The following is a 16,875-nucleotide window of genomic DNA, read 5'->3' on the forward strand; positions in this document are numbered from 1 at the left end:
CTGGAATCCATTGTTAAGGACGTGGTATCAGGGCACTTAGAAAACCATAACATGATTAGGCAGAGTCAACATGGTTTTATGAAAGGGAAATCGTGTTTGACAAATTTAATAGAGTTTTTTGAGGATGTAACTAGCAGGGTAGATAAAGGGGAACCAGTGGATGTAGTATATTTGGATTTCCAAAAGGCATTCGATAAGGTGCCACATAAAAGGTTATTACACAAGATTGGGACTCATGGGGTTGGGGGTAATATAGTAGCATGGATATAGGATTGGTTAACGGACAGAAAACAGAGAGTAGGGATAAACTGATCTTTTTCAGGTTGGCAGGCTGTAACTAGTGGTGTGCCGCAAGGATCAGTGTTGGGGCCTCAGTTATATACAGTCTATATTAATGACCTTGATGAAGGGAACGAGTGTAATGTATCCAAGTTTACTGATGATACAAAGCTAGGTGGGACAGTAAGCTGTGAGGAGAACACAGAGAGTCTGCAAAGGGATATAGATAGATTAAGTGAGTGGGCAGTGTGATAAAAATGCTAACTTCCGGGAAGTTATGTCATCACTTCCTGTGAACTATGAACTATGAACTGTGTACATACCTCACTTCCTGTAAATGTCACTTCCTGTTGGACTGGTATAAATACTGGTCTGTTCAGTATTGTAAGAGGCTTCTACCAGAGGCATGGTAAAGACCTCTCTTGTATATAGTGTGTTTATAAGTTACTTAAAGCTTACTTTAAAGTTACTTGATGGTCAGTCTCCTTTTCTTACATCAATTTAAGTAACTTAGTATTTACACTGACAAATACTAGACCTTCAGACAAACTCGGAAGTTAAGGATCCAGGGAACCACCCATCATGGATAAAATCCTTAGACCTATTCGTCTGGACTTGGACCCGAATACACCAGCAGCTGGCAGGGTATGGAAGCATTGGTATCGTACTTTTGAGAATTTTCTGGATGAATGTAAAGTGGATGCTCCTGCTAAATTGAAGATACTTGTCAATTATGTGACCCCAAAAGTGTTCGAATATGTTGATGAATGGGATAATTACGAAGAGGTGATTCGGGCACTTAAGAAACTGTATGCGAAGACCCCAAATGAGGTCTATGCTAGACATCTACTGGCCACAGCCCGACAAGGGCCAGGGGAATCAATTGACGAATTCCTGCAAGAACTTCGCAGGCTCAGCGTAGATTGTAACTTTCAGGCAGCCTCAGCTGAGCTGTACCGCCAAGAAATGATTCGTGATGCTTTCATCTGCGGGATTGCCTCCATTTATACGCCAGCGTCTACTAGAAAGTAAAACACTTGAGCTACAAAAAGCTTTTGACCTAGCTTGTTCACTGGATTTGGCAAAGAGAAATGCAGACCTCTATCAGCTGCCCAGATCTCGATCTGCTGCTGTAGCTGCAACCAGACAATTCAAGCGGTCTCAGGTGAACCCTATCATGGGGGAATCTAATTCTGATAATTCTGATGAAGAAGAGGAGGACGACCCCACTTTAGCAGCCTCTTGGCAATCTAGGAAGGAATGCTTCTTTTGTGGAGATGCTTTTCACCCTAGGAAAACCTGCCCTGCTCGCAATGCAATCTGCAGTTATTGCGGGAAAAAAGGACACTTTGCTAAAGTTTGCCTATCAAGGGCCTCTACGAGGGCCAATCCAGCTAAGGCCTACCGAGCTGCCCCAATTAGGGCCTATCAAGATGCTCCAGCTAGGACCTATCAAGCTTCCTCTCGAGCTCTCTCCCGAAGAAGCACACCGAGAGTTTTAGCCACTCTCTGTGCAACGACACCAATTACAGCTGCTTGCCCACAGAACCTGTCTCAGGCAGCCACAAAAATTTCAATTAAAGGGCATACCTTAGATGCCTTAATTGACTCAGGAAGTACTGATAGTTTCATTAAGGAACAGATTGTTGCGAAATTGAAACTACATGTCTTCCCATCGGACCAGGCAATTGCGATGGCCCAGTCATCACTTAATACCAGAATCTCCGGCTTTTGTGTTGTTGATATGACACTTCATGGTCGTATGTATCCCTCCACCCGACTTTCAGTGCTCAAAGACTTATGTAGTGATCTCCTCTTAGGGCTGGACTTCCAAAAACAGCATAAGAAACTCACCATTGAGTTTGGTGGATCCAAACCCGGACTTACTATTTCTAATATACCATCTAAATTACCATTTTGTGCATTATCAGCAGCTTCACTTGATGAACCCTCATTATTTGCCAGTATTCCGCCTCAATGCCAACCGATAATAACGAAATCGCGGCGCTTTAATCAGGGAGACCAATCTTTTATTGCGGCTGAAATCTCTCGACTTCTAGCAGAGGATATCATTGAACCATGTTCGTCGCCCTGGCGGGCTCAAGTCGTCATTGTCAAGAACCCTCTAAAACCTCACAAACAGCGACTATGCATCGATTATTCGCAAACCATCAATCAATATACCGACTTGGACGCCTACCCATTGCCACGCATTGATGATATGGTTAATAAACTGGCCGAATACAAAGTGTTCTCAACTTACGATTTAAAAAGTGCCTATCATCAGTTACCCTTGAAGGTCTCAGATAAGCAGTACACAGCCTTTGAGGCTAATGGACGGCTGTACCAATTTCGTCGCCTCCCATTCGGGGTTACTAATGGAGTGGCTGTCTTTCAACGGGCAATGGATGGCCTGGTTAAGCAGGAAAACCTAAGGGACACTTTTCCCTATCTTGATAACATTACCATTGCAGGTCACGATCAACAGGAACACGACTCCAACCTCCAAAAATTTCGGGATGCCCTCCATCGCCGTAATTTGACCCTGAATGAATCCAAATCTGTTGAGTCGCAACCGACCATCAACATCCTTGGCTACTGCGTAGGCAATAGTATCATTAAGCCAGACCCAGAAAGACTTCGCCCGCTCCAAGAGCTCCCGTCACCTAAGAATCCGGCTTCTTTACGTCGGGCTCTCGGTCTGTTTGCATACTACGCTAAATGGATTCCTCATTTTTCGGACAAAATCCAACCCTTGCTGCATGCTAGATCATTTCCACTGGGAACAGCGGCTGTTGCAGCCTTTAACCTTCTCAAAAAACAGTTGGAGAAAGCGGCTCTTCACTCCATCGATGAGAATCTCCCTTTCGTGGTTGAATGTGATGCCTCGGAGGTGGCGATCTCGGCTACTCTGAATCAGGAAGGTCGTCCTGTAGCATTTATGTCCAGGACCTTACAAGGTGCCGAGCTACATTATCCTTCGGTTGAGAAAGAAGCCACAGCCATCATAGAGGCAGTACGGAAGTGGAACCATTTTCTAGCTCGCCAGCACTTTACATTGATCACGGACCAACGATCAGTCGCCTTCATGCTCGATAATCGAAAACGAACCAAAATTAAGAATAATAAAATACAACTTTGGAGGATGGAACTGGCCTCTTTTGGTTATACCATTCTCTATCGGCCTGGCAAGGAGAATGTGGCCCCGGACACCCTCACACGGGCATTCTGCTCCACTATGTCATCCTCCACTCTCATGGATGTCCACAATGGTTTGTGTCATCCTGGCGTTACGCGCATGCTACATTTCGTACGATCACGGAATCTCCCTTTTTCCACTGGAGATGTAAAGAAAATATGCTCAGAATGCCGGCTTTGTGCGGAATTAAAACCTCAGTTCTTCCGCCCCTCAGCTGGTATACTCATACATGCAACCCAACCGATGCAACGACTTAGCATCGATTTTAAGGGCCCAGTGCCCTCTTCAACTCGGAACACATATTTGCTCACCATGATCGACGAATATTCACGTTTTCCGTTTGCCTTCCCCTGCTCCAATATGCTGGCGTCCACAGTAATCTGCTGCCTTGAGCAGGTATTTTCTCTCTGTGGCATGCCGGCTTATATTCACTCAGACCGGGGTCCATCCTTTATGTCAAGGGAACTCAAGGACTACCTCTCAGAACGGGGAATTGCTACAAGCAAAACAACACCATACCATCCCATCGGAAATGGGCAGGTAGAGAGGTATAACGGTATCATCTGGAATTCCGTACGTCTCGCTTTAAGATCTCGGGGCCTACCAGACCAGCAATGGGAAACAGTGCTTCCGGATGCATTGCACTCTATACGGTCCCTGCTTTCTACAGCCACAAATACTACACCTCATGAGCGGTTCTTTGGATTCCAGCGTCGCTCATCTCATGGAACATCACTCCCGTCATGGCTAACTACTCCTGGACCTGTATTACTCCGAAGATACGTTCGGACGTCTAAAAATGACCCTCTTGTAGACGAGGTCGAACTAACCGATGCCAACCCCACCTATGCAAACATACGATATTCCGACGGCCGAGAATCTACCGTATCATTACGGGATCTGGCTCCCTGCCCACCAGGACCTAGTGGGACATCGGGTGATGGCATTTCACCAGGAAACTCTTGGGACCTATCGGGTACCCCTCTCCAGGATCCTGATCGGACACCAACTAGCTTGGTGCCGGCAGAACCCCGTGCTCAAGGTTGCGACCCTCCCAGTACCGTGCATGAAAGTACTGATCCGCCACAGACCAGCTCTGCACCTCCCTCTGAACAGAGGCAGTCCGACTTTGAACCTATTGGGGCTCGCACTCGAAGCCATGATCTCCCCGACCCTTCACAGGGCAATCCAGGCCACACAGACTCTGACCAATGGCCAACCGCATGTAAGCGGACCAGCGACCCTCTACGACGGGAATCCAAACGGGTACGACTCTTCCTTGTTCGGCGGCTGCGGACCAAAAGGTAGACCACAGCCTCCTAATCCTGCAGGAGGGAAGAATGTGATAAAAATGCTAACTTCCGGGAAGTTATGTCATCACTTCCTGTGAACTATGAACTATGAACTATGAACTGTGTACATACCTCACTTCCTGTAAATGTCACTTCCTGTTGGACTGGTATAAATACTGGTCTGTTCAGTATTGTAAGAGGCTTCTACCAGAGGCATGGTAAAGACCTCTCTTGTATATAGTGTGTTTATAAGTTACTTAAAGCTTACTTTAAAGTTACTTGATGGTCAGTCTCCTTTTCTTACATCAGGCAGTAAGGTGGCAGATGGAATATAATGCAGGGAAATGTGAGGTTATTCACTTTGGTAGGAAGAATAGAAAAACAATATTTTTTAAATGGTGAGAAACTTTCAAATGTTGGTGTTCAGAGAGATTTGGGTGTCCTCGTGCAAGAAACACAGAAAACTAGCATGCAGGTACAACAAACAATGAGGAAAGTAAATGGCATGTTGGTGAAGTAACCAAATTACTATTATACTTTAATTTTTATGTTAGAATATGTATAATGTAGCACCAATGTACAAGGTGGAGGTAATGAGTTAATTCATACCCTGAGTTAAACGATATATAGGTCTGTATATTGCATTTACCCAGCTAAGCTTTAAAAACATGATTAAGTGACTTCAAATGCTGAGAAATTAAACTGCAGAGCAACTTGTGGGAAGATTGGGGAGGATGTCTGCTTGGCCAGGCGAGGCAGCACATATACAAGATAACATACCTAAGAATTCGTTTGTTCGTAAACTCACAACAGGGTTCCATTACATCAAAGTATGGTGGGACTAATCAGGATGTGCTTGCTTTGCAGAAGTAACCCGAGACAAGGCCAAAAGTCTGTGCTTTGCACAGACTGAACGAGGACTGTTATCTTAAGAAAACATGTAACAAGCAAACCACCTGATTAGGGACAAATGGACGGTTGTAAAGCAATTAAGATGAGGCCCGCAGTCACAGAAGGTGACGGGACCAACTGATAACAGAACTGTGATCTGTAGGTGGCAGGAAGGATGAAATGTCACGGTTTACAATTGCCATTTAGCAATAACTCTGTATATGCTGATAAGCGTTGCACCCGCCCCTAGGGCAGGGGTTTGATTTTTGTATAATTGTGAACGTTGCTAGGATATCGGTGGAGTTGGACTCACGCAGCGATGTAAGAGGTTCTCCCCAGGCCTGAATAAACCATTGTGACTCCAATTATTTGGTCTGTCTTTCTTCCAACAAGCCGGTGACGTCGACCTTGTATACCACTTGGTCCGCACTGTGGGGGCTCACTTCATTGGTCTTTATTGCAAGGGGGTTGGAGTATAAGAGTAAGGAACTCTTGCTACAATTGTACAGGGCCTTGGTGAGATCACACCTGGAGTACTGTGCACAGTTTTGATCTCCTTATCTAAGGGGTACCGCAGGGATCGGTCCTTGGACCCCAGCTATTCACAATATATATTAATGATCTGGACGAGGGAACTAGATGTAAGATCTCCAAATTTGCAGACGACACAAAGCTGGGTGGGCGTGTGTGCTGTGAGGAGGATGCCAAGAAACTCCAGTATGATTTGGACAGGTTGGGTGATTGGGCAGAAGCATGGCAGATGCAATATAACGTGGATAAATGCGAGGTTATCCACTTTGGTGTCAAAAACAAGGCAGATTATTATCTGAATGGCAATAGATTGGGAGAAGGGGAAGTGCAACGAGACCTGGGCGTCCTTGTGCACCAGTCGCTGAAGGTAAGCATGCAGGTGCAGCAGGCGGTTAAGAAGGCAAATGGTATGTTGGCCTTCATAGCGAGAGGGTTTGAGTACAGGAACAAGGATGTCTTGCTGCAGTTGTACAGGGCCTTGGTGAGACCACATCTTGAGTATTGTGTGCAGTTTTGGTCGCCTTATCTGAGGAAGGATGTTCTTGCCATGGAAGGAGTGCAGCGAAGATTCACCAGGCTGATACCTGGGATGGCAGGAATGACGTATGAGGAGAGATTGGGTCGATTGGGCTTGTACTTGCTGGAGTTTAGAAGAATGAGAGGGGATCTCATTGAAACTTATAAAATTCTAACAGGACTAGACAGACTAGATGCAGGAAGGATGTTCCCGATGGTCGGGGAGTCCAGAACCAGGGGTCACAGTCTAAGGATAAGGGGTAAGCCATTTAGGACAGAGATGAGGAGGAATTTCTTCACCCAGAGAGTGGTGAACCTGTGGAATTCTCTACCACAGAAGGCAGTAGAGGCCAATTCATTAAATATATTCAAGAAGGAGTTGGATATATTTCTTAAGGCTAAAGGGATCAAGGGATATGGGGAGAAAGCAGGGACAGGGTACTCAATTTGGATGATCAGCCATGATCGCATTGAATGGCGGAGCAGGCTCGAGGGGCTGAATGGCCTACTCCTGCTCCTATCTTCTATGTTTCTATGGAAGGATATACTTGCCTTGGAGGCGGTGCAACAAAGGTTTACTAGATTGATTCCTAGGATGAGAGGGCTGTCCTATGATGAGATATTGTGTAGAATGGACCTATACTCTCTGGAGTTTAGAAGAATTGAGAGGTGATCTCATTGAAACATACAAGATTCTGAAGGGGATTGACAGGGTAGATGCTGAGAGGTTGTTTCCCCTGGCTGGAGTGTCTCGAACTAGGGAGCATAGTCTCAGGATAAGGGGGAGGCCATTTAAGACCGAGATGAGGAGGAATTTCTTCACTAAGAGGGTTGTGAATCTTTGGAATTCTCTGCCCTAGAGAGCTGTGGATGCTGAGTCTTTGAGTATATTCAAGGCTGAGATAGATAGATTTTTGGGGGGAAAAATTTGGTTGATTAGCACCTCCCATTTGCGCCCTAACAGGGCGCTAATGGAGCGCAAAGCAACTAGCGCCCAAGCGCAGCAATGTTTGCGCCGCTCACGAAATTAACCAGAGTTTTTGCAGTGGCGCTAAACTCTACCGCCATGATCTTCTGTGCCCACAGATCGTGACGTCAGTCGAACGTGCAACGCCCCGGTAGTGCCCCAGACCGGATATTGAGTGGCGCCACCTTCCTTACTGCCTGCCACTAGCAACGACAGGTTGAGGGGAACGGTTTGCAGTCAGGAAGGGACTGGGGGAGCGTTATTTAAAGACGACCGCTTCCTGCCATTTTTTGTCGGCGACATTTTTGCACCACACATTCTGAGTGAGAGAGAGAGAGAGAGAATTCTGGAGAGATTCAACGCTGTGTGAAGGAGTTTTGGGTACTGAGCAGCACTTTGCAGGTTCATTTTGATTTGACCTTCCTTGCATCGATTTAGTAGAGACTATGGGGGCTGCACTCTGAGCTCTTTCCCTGGGCCTCTCCATTGTTCTTTCCAGCAGATTTGATGTACAGGTCCCTCCAGGCCAAGATTCAAGGCTGCAAGGAGCAGGGTGTGGATGGAGAGCAAGATTGACCCTCCCCTTTAAGAACTGGCCAGCACCAGTGTGTCTGTGTTCCATTGCTGACTGACATCACATGAGCTTCGCCAGCACTCTAAGGTAGCGCCTCGCTCCTCGGCGTTAACGCCTTAAGAGAGGTGTGTAGTGCCTGATTTAGCGCTCCAATCACCTCCAGGGGCGATAGAAGCCAAGTTTGCAGTTGGAGGCGATAATTAGCGCCAGGCGCTAAATTTTGCACCCTGCCGTTAATTGTGCCCCAAACGGGGCAATACCGAATTTCTCCCCCTTGGACTCTAGGGGAATCAAGGGATATGGCGATCAGGCGGGAAAGTGGAGTTGAAGTCGATGATCAGCCATGATCTTATTGAATGGTGGAGCAGGCTCGAGGGTCCGTATGGCCTACTCCTGCTCTTATTTCTTATGTCCTTTAAGGTGGTGGATGGGGTGCCAATCAAGCGGGCTGCTTTGTCCTGGATGGTGTCGAGCTTCTTGAGTGTTGTTGGAGCTGCACTCATCCAGGCAAGTGGAGAGTATTCCATCACACTCCTGACTTGTGCCTTGCAGATGGTGGAAAGGGAGTGAGGAGGTGAGTCAATCACCGCAGTATACCCAGCCTCTGACCTGCTCTTGTAGCCACAGTATTTATGTGGTTGGTCCAGTTGTGGGGTACTGTGTATATGTTGGGTGTCGTGGAGTACTGTGTATATATTGGGTGTTGTGGGCTACTATGTGTGTTACATATATATCTATGTATAGTATTGTGGACTACTGTGTATATGTATGTATATATATATATATATATATATATTAGTGTCATGTAGAGCACATTGAGTACATTCACTATTTTATTTTTGGAAGAGAAGCTTGCCTGCTTTTTGGCCACAAGTCAATCAAGCGTACATCCAATTTATTTTTGGAGATTAAGACATGGATGAGAATTTAACATTCTCAAGCCTGGGGTTTTCCCACATCTGCTCTGGCCAGCTTCGATTTCCTGCCCTTTAAGGTGAATGGAAACGCATGAGCTGGCTAACTCAGAAGTGGAAAGCCCCAGGCAGTGTGTTACACTCACTCTTTAATCTTTATCAACAAATCTCCCACATACTGATAACTGTTTAGACATCACTCATACTTGGTATCCGTTATTATTACCTATTGTATGTATTATCCACAATCATATACGGTCCCCATTACCATTACATACGATGCTTAATCCTCATTAATATATATTGAATGTTTTCCTGACATTAAACTTTCCCCTTCATAAACTTAATTATTATTAATACAGTCTGATTAGATAGCCACAACCCATTATTAAATGGATGATTAGGCATTGTTTATGTTCCAGAAATTGATTTATCCCCACCTATTGCTCAAACCTGGCACCTGATTAATGCCCTTGACCTATCAGCCTTCCTTAGAAGGCAAGGTTCTTCTGTACTAGTCAATTATTAGTGATTCATTTTGAGACCAAACCCCATTTGTTAGTATTCGCAGATAAGCACGTAATCTTCTTATTTCCCATGTGTATATTATTTGTGTATTATTTTAACAGAGTTGTTGACCTATTTAAAATACAGCAAATTGGTTAATACCTGCATTAAAATAGTCAACAAAGGAATATCACACAAATGTGTGAAACTTTAGTTTGCTAATATTGCCAACAGTAAAAAGTATAGTGGTACAACAAGAAACAATTTGAAATGAGTCAAAAAATACATTATTATGCTAATAGATTACCACAACATACATAATTTGTCATTACATGTTATTTTCTATCCAACTTAGTGGAATATAAAGTAGCATACACTTCAGAAAATATTAATATGTATATATATAGGTCTACTCTAAAATGCTGGAAAATGCAAATAAAATATCAAAGATCAGCATCTTCTGTTGGAGCATGCCCCTAAACCTGCTAGAAAACACATCTCATAGCCTCTAAACTTGGCCACTAGAATGTTTAATTCTGTATTTAAGTTTGATTTTTTTAAGTAGTTGTGGTGGTGAGGTTCTTTAGCCATTACATTCTTTTATTTTGATACGTTCCAATAATTTTTTAATGACACAGGTTCAACAATTTCTGCAGCTATGTTTCATTGTTTCAAGTCCAGCTCATGCTGGGATTATTTGAATATCTAAAACAAAATACACTGTAAATAAAAAATCGCAGTGCAAGATAGGCAGTAAACAGACACAGAATTGCATCATTTGTTATGCCCTGAGTAAAGTGAACTATCCAATAGTATAAAGCACATCATGGGAAACTGGTCTTGTTCCGAGATTTTTTTCTAAAGCCATATGATTTTCCTTCATGCGCTATATCTGGAACATCCCCATATGTACATCTGCCTCCTATTTCCACCCCCTCCCCTTTCTTAGTCCAATTTAATAATCCCCACCCTCTAACTCTGCTTCACTTGTTCTTGACTACCCGTCTGCAATGCCATGGGAAACTGACTAGTATATTAACAACACTGACTGGATCGCTACATTAGATCTCAAAATACAAGACAATTTCTTTGTCAGGCTTATCTCAATGGGAAAACACATTGGCCCAGAAATTCGGGTCCCAACACGTGAGTACGCACGGAGTACTCACGCGTGGACCCGATGGAAGTGCCAGTTTCTTGCATGCACTACGCATGCGCGGGAAACCGGCATTTCCGATCCTCTGAATGAAGGGGTTCAGAGGTCGAACGCGTGCGCGCGGGAGTCTGTGCGTGCGCGTTGAACTTCCTTTTTTTACAGGTTTTTCCGTGCTTGAAGGCCTCTACATTTTACACATTTAAAAACCAGGCGTAAGGGCTTCATTTTAAAAGGTAAGTGGTCAATTAATTTAAATTAGAATTTTTTTTCCACAGGTTTATTATTTTTAAATACTTTAAAGTAAGGTAAGTGTATTTTTAGCCCTGTTTTTTTATTTAACAATTTTTTCAAAAATTTAAATTATTGTTTAAAATAGTTATTTAATGTTATTTATAGTTTATTTAAAAAGTGTGATTTTTTTTCAAATATTTATTTGAAGGGTAAGTACTGTTTTGGGGGCCAGAGTTTTCATTAGTTTGACAGTTCTTTCTGTCAATCTCATGAATGGGCTTTTCCCTCCTCTGATTGGTTGCCCAGTGCTCACGTGAGCGGACGCATCGCACTAACTACGCCGCTGGATCACGCAAGCACAGCGCGCCGGGAGCTGGACCGGGCCACAGACAGGAAATCCACGCAGGCCCAGGCCTCAACTGCCGGTGCGCTAGGTAAGTGTAGGTCGGGGGCTTGCACCCGCAGGAAGCCCCCGACACGAATTTCTGGGCCATTATAAAAGTGCCAACATTTAATTACAGTACCAGTTGCCCCTGTAGATCGTACTGTGATAGGGATTTGCAGTGTAATTAAGTGACTGGTTCTACTCTATCTTTGAGATATTGGCCCAGAATTTGCTGTGACCGGTCGACGAACAGCGTCCGCCGCTGTTTAGACTTGCCCTTTCGTATTTAATTTCCATGAGATCTTGCACTGGAAGTTGCTGAGAGGGAGAGGGTGCATGGGAAGGAGCATAACTCAGGAACCACAAGCTAGGAGTCGGGGGAGTGGCCTCTACAGGGCATCTGGGATCTGTGTGAACAGGGCAAGCAACTGTGTATCTCCTTAACCAATCAGATTGAAGGATTGAGAAATGAACAGCGCAGTCTGAACCAGGAAGTGTCAGTTAGAATAGTGAATTCCATGTTAAATCAGGTACAGAAAGAGAAACAAAGAAAGGGAAAGAAAGATTGGATTAAGAGAGAGAGAAAAAGTTTTATAAAAATGTTTAATTTCCAACAATTAAAAGCTGTAATTTACACTTGTAATCGTTCATTTTCATGTTTGTTTGGCAGTAATTAACATTATCACACCATTAAAAAGGGTACTTAGACTGAAATGGACAAGCCCTAACTTTCTGTGACAAGTTTAGTTCGTACGTACCATGCAAGTGCCCGCTGTTCAATACATTTGAATGGTGAGCCAGACAGCAAGATGGTGTTTTCGCAAAGATAATGGCAGAGCAGCGCCTCTCGGACAGCAACTTCCGGATTTTCACATTTAACTGCACAACTGCTACATTTCCTACATTACAACAGTAGGAAACATGGCAGCCAATTTGTGCACAGCAAGGTCCCACAAACAGCAGTGTGTTCATCTATTTTAGTGATGTTGTTTGAGGGATAACTATTGGCCATGACACGGGGGAGAACTCCCCTGCTCTTCTGTGTCATGAGATCATTTGCGTACCCCTGAAAGGACAGACGGGGCTGTGGTTTAACATCTCATCCAAAAGGTGGCACATCCGATGGTGCAGTACTCTGTCAGTACTGCACTAGAGTGTCAGCCTAGATTATGGGCTGGATTTTCATTCAGGGGACGTGATGGAGGCGGGACTACAACTTTCGGGGTTGTTGTCCCGCCTCCATCGAGATGTGGCCAATCCACGCGATTTTAACTTGATTGACCTTGTTGAGCCCGCCCAGCGGGCTCAGCAGGCCAATTAAGGGCCACCCGGCAACAGGTGACGTCACAGATTGACATTTCATCTGTCAAGAGGTTTTGGCAGATGAAATATCAGTGTTTGAAAGCTCTTTGAAGCTGTCAAACACTGACAGTCTTACTTCTAACCTGAGTCCTTCTCCACAGATTCAGTTAGAAATCTCTCCTGCACAGAAAGCTGAAGGCTGTCACTTTTGACAGTTTGCGGCCATTCTGCTTTCTGTGCCGGTGAGATGAGGGACTCCCCGAACCTAAAGGAAGGAAGGCTGAAAAGGTAAGAAAAGGTAATTTAAACTTCTTTAAACACTTTAGACACACCAAACACACTTACCTTTGCACTCATGCACACATCACTCACGAACACTGACATCTTGAACCCTCCAAGTCCTTCAACCTGACAGCCCGCCTCCTCTTAACTTGGCGTGGTTTGGAGCCGTCGGGAATCCCACACTTCAACCTTTAAAATAGGGATTAGGCTAAAAACTGCCAGTTAACTACCTGTTAACAGGCAGTTAACTGGCACTAATCCCCTTCCTGCCTCGGGGAGGCGGGTCCCAGTGCGGGGCGGGTACCTGCCTCCTTTGAAACTGGCATGGAGGTGGGTTGGGGGCGGGACCCCTGATTTCGGGATTTTAACCCCCCTCACGCCTCCAATCCTGCCTCCACGGCCCAATGAAAATCCTGCCCTATGTGTTCAAGTTTCTGGAGCGGGATTTGAACGCTCAAGCTTCTGACCAGAGGCAAGAATGCTGCCACTGAGCTGTGGCTGACAGAACCACATTACTAAGTTAATGTTTGCAAACATTCAGCCAGCATGTGTGAAGATTTTTGACCAGCAACTATCTGTATGTGTGAAAATTGGAAAGTAAAATTCTGTAAAAGTCAAGCCCTTTTGGTGATCTCCTGCTGCTCCCATGCATCCATAAATGACGAGCCCAATCTTTCCCGCATCTATAGCCCCACTCAATCTGTGTGTGACGCCACCCTCACAGGCTTTTCTTGTTGGCCACTTCTGTGGCTTCCTTTCTTCCCAGCCTGTGGCCTTTCACCTCACTGCTGCCTCGCACCGAGGGTTTCCTGTTTCGCATCCCACTCTGGGGTCACTGCGTTGTAATGTCACTGCAGATGTTTTTCCTTAACTCCCCCCCGTCCCCCCACAACCAAAAGAATTTCTCTGTGCAGCTGCGCTCCTGATATCCAAGCCTCCCCCTCCCAGACTATGCCTGAAGCAGTCCAGTCGGACTTGCAGCCGCTGGAGAAAGTGTCAAGTTTTTGTCAAAAACATTGGCTTAATTTTAAACATTGGCCAGGAACAGAGTTGATCTTGCTGTTTTTTGTAACCGAGACAAAGGACCTCCTGTTTTTCCCTTACTCTCGGGCCTGTGGGGGCCACACCCCACTCCCAAAACCTGGATTGATGCCCGTAAACAGCATCGTGTATATGGGGGAGGAGGAGGAGGAATGCTTGGGGCCAGACTTGAAATAAAACAATCGGAATTAAACCCTGGTTGGATCTAGGGTGGCTGGAAAACTGAGGGAAGAAAACAGAGGCCACGGATTTAAGATTTTTTTAATATATATATAGTAGGTGAAGAGGATGAATGGGGCTCACTCAGAGAAAAGGGCTAAGAGGGAGATAGAGGGAGCAGCCACTGCAGGAGGATGGGAGATAGCGGGGGCAGCCATAGTGGGGGAAATGGGAGGCAGTCACAGAGAGGGATGGGAGCAGCCACAGAAGGGGAATGGGGGTTGCTGCATAGAGGGTTGTGGGACAACTCATGAGGTGAGTAGGAGTGAAGGTGGATCATGAGGGTCAGCCAGAAAGAGAATTAGATGGGTAACCAGTGAGCAGCAGATAGAGATTAGGTAGGAGAGGGGGAAATAGCGAGTATAAAGCAGTGAGAGGCATCACGCAGATGCGGGGATAGAGGCTCTGAGAGGGGTCATAAATGTTTTATATTGGATGATATGAGGTGAGAAGAAGTGGTTTAAGCTGCAACACAGAATTTAAAGTTGAGAAAATACTACAAAAGGAGAAAAGGGGATGTAATTGGAGCGACGCCTTGCTAGGAAGAAAAGGGATTGGGGCAACATTATGACATGGGGTGATATGGAAGTGAGGCAAAAGCAGAAGAAAGGGAGAAGGTGATGGGGAAGGAGCGTAGCACAGGAACCACGAGCTAGAAGCGGGGAGGGGGGGAGTGACCAGTTAGGATACATGGTATGAAGGGGTGGTTCAAAACAGGCAGTGAAATAAGAAGTCTGTGGCCTGACCACATCCGTCCTGCTATGCCCTGAAACTTCCCTCAAGCGTTGGTCATATCCCTCTCCCAACCAACCACCCTAAATCCTCCCTGCAGTCCTGACTGGGTCTGCCAGCCACACCACATTACCTCTCTTTTACTTTCATTCTGGATGTCAATCCATTGAGTCCCACTCCTACATTTTGTTTTTTTCTGCAGTCGTCCTCTAATTTTGCAGTCATGCTTCCAATGTGCCTGTAATGTTTTATTGCTGCTCCGCGCATTTAGATTGTAGTCTTCGTCCTGTGTTTGTGCTTTATTTTTAGACCTGCTTCTTTTGTTTGCATTTTTATCTGAGCCCCTCTCCTACGGTTTTCCTTTTGCTCTTGGTGTTTCCCTTTTTTAAGCCCCACTGCTGGTGTTTTTGTGTCTTTTTGTGCAGCTCCTCACATTTTTATTTCACAAGTTTTATTCCGTCTTACTCCTGGTGTTTGTGTTTTTAAGTTCTGCTCCTGATCTTTCAATTTTGTACTCATATACCTGGTACTGATGTACTTTTTTAGCATTACTTCCACTTTTTTTTTGTTTTTAGCTATAGCTCTGCTGATTCTTTTTAACTCCTGCCTCGGCTCTTCCATTTTGAAGTATAGCTCTGCAGTTTGTTTTCACTCCCACTTTTAGTGTTCACGTTTTTTTTGAGTGTCAATCCAGGTAGTTGTGTTTTTTTGAGTGCTACTTGTCTATTTCTAATTCCGCTTACAGTATTTGTATTTTACCTACAGTTGTACTGTTTCTTTTAAGAACTGCCCCCAGTATTTCCCTTTCTTTCAGTTTTGCTTTCACTGTGGTTTTTGTTTACTTGCACTCACATGAACAGCAGTCGGCCAGTCAGCCCCTTGAGCCTGTTCCACTATTGAATTAGATCATGGCTGGTTTGTGCCTCAACTCCACTCATGGTGTTTGTATTTTCCAGAACAATTACCGGTGTTACTTTTTAAAATTACTGCTCTTGTCCTTTTTAGTTGCGCTCCTGGTTTCTGCTTTTTAAAAGAAAATCCATACACTGTGAAACCTCCCATGACTCCCCTCCCCCACTTATAAATGTTTTCGTTTATCTCTGTCTCTTTTCTCTCAAAATTCTCTTCATTGAGACTACCCTGACTCCCTCATTCCACTCATTTCTTTGTGCTCACCACTCGCCAACACCAAATTCTCCTGAACCCCTAACTTTCCTTCTCAAACTTTTCAGCACTTCCCATCATTCAACTTTTACCGCTCACTTGCCACCACAAGTGCAGTTGCGATCAGAAACCTCTGCACAGCCCAACTTTTCCCCCTCTTTCCTTCTGTAATGTTTCATGTCTCCCCAACACTGACGTATTACTCCTCAAACCACTGCTCCATCTCGAACTTCACACTTTCACTTTAATCAATGAAGAAACTCAAGATACTTTTACTGTATGATTTATATGCAAGATAATACTTTCAAATGACATTTACTGTTTGAAACATAATAGAAAAATGTGCTTTATTTATACATATACACCAAATATACGTTCCATATATAAATATATTTTTCTGTACAACTTCATATATTTTATACTAGCTGGGGGGGCCCGGCGTTGCCAGGGCTTTTTTGAGGGCATGTTGTTGTTGGAAGAGAGAGAGAGAGCGACTGGGGGGAAGAGAGAGAGCGACTGGGGGGAAGAGAGAGAGCGACTGGGGGGAAGAGAGAGAGCGACGGGGGGAAGAGAGAGAGCGACTGGGGGGAAGAGAGAAAGCGACTGGGGGGAAGAGAGAGAGCGACTGGGGGGAAGAGAGAGAGCGACTGGGGGGAAGAGAGAGAGCGACTGGGGGGAAGAGAGAGAGCGACT

Source organism: Somniosus microcephalus, chromosome 1 (assembly GCF_052327205.1).
Source record: "Somniosus microcephalus isolate GS21.2 chromosome 1, FLI_Smic_1.0, whole genome shotgun sequence".
Classification (NCBI taxonomy): domain Eukaryota; kingdom Metazoa; phylum Chordata; class Chondrichthyes; order Squaliformes; family Somniosidae; genus Somniosus; species Somniosus microcephalus.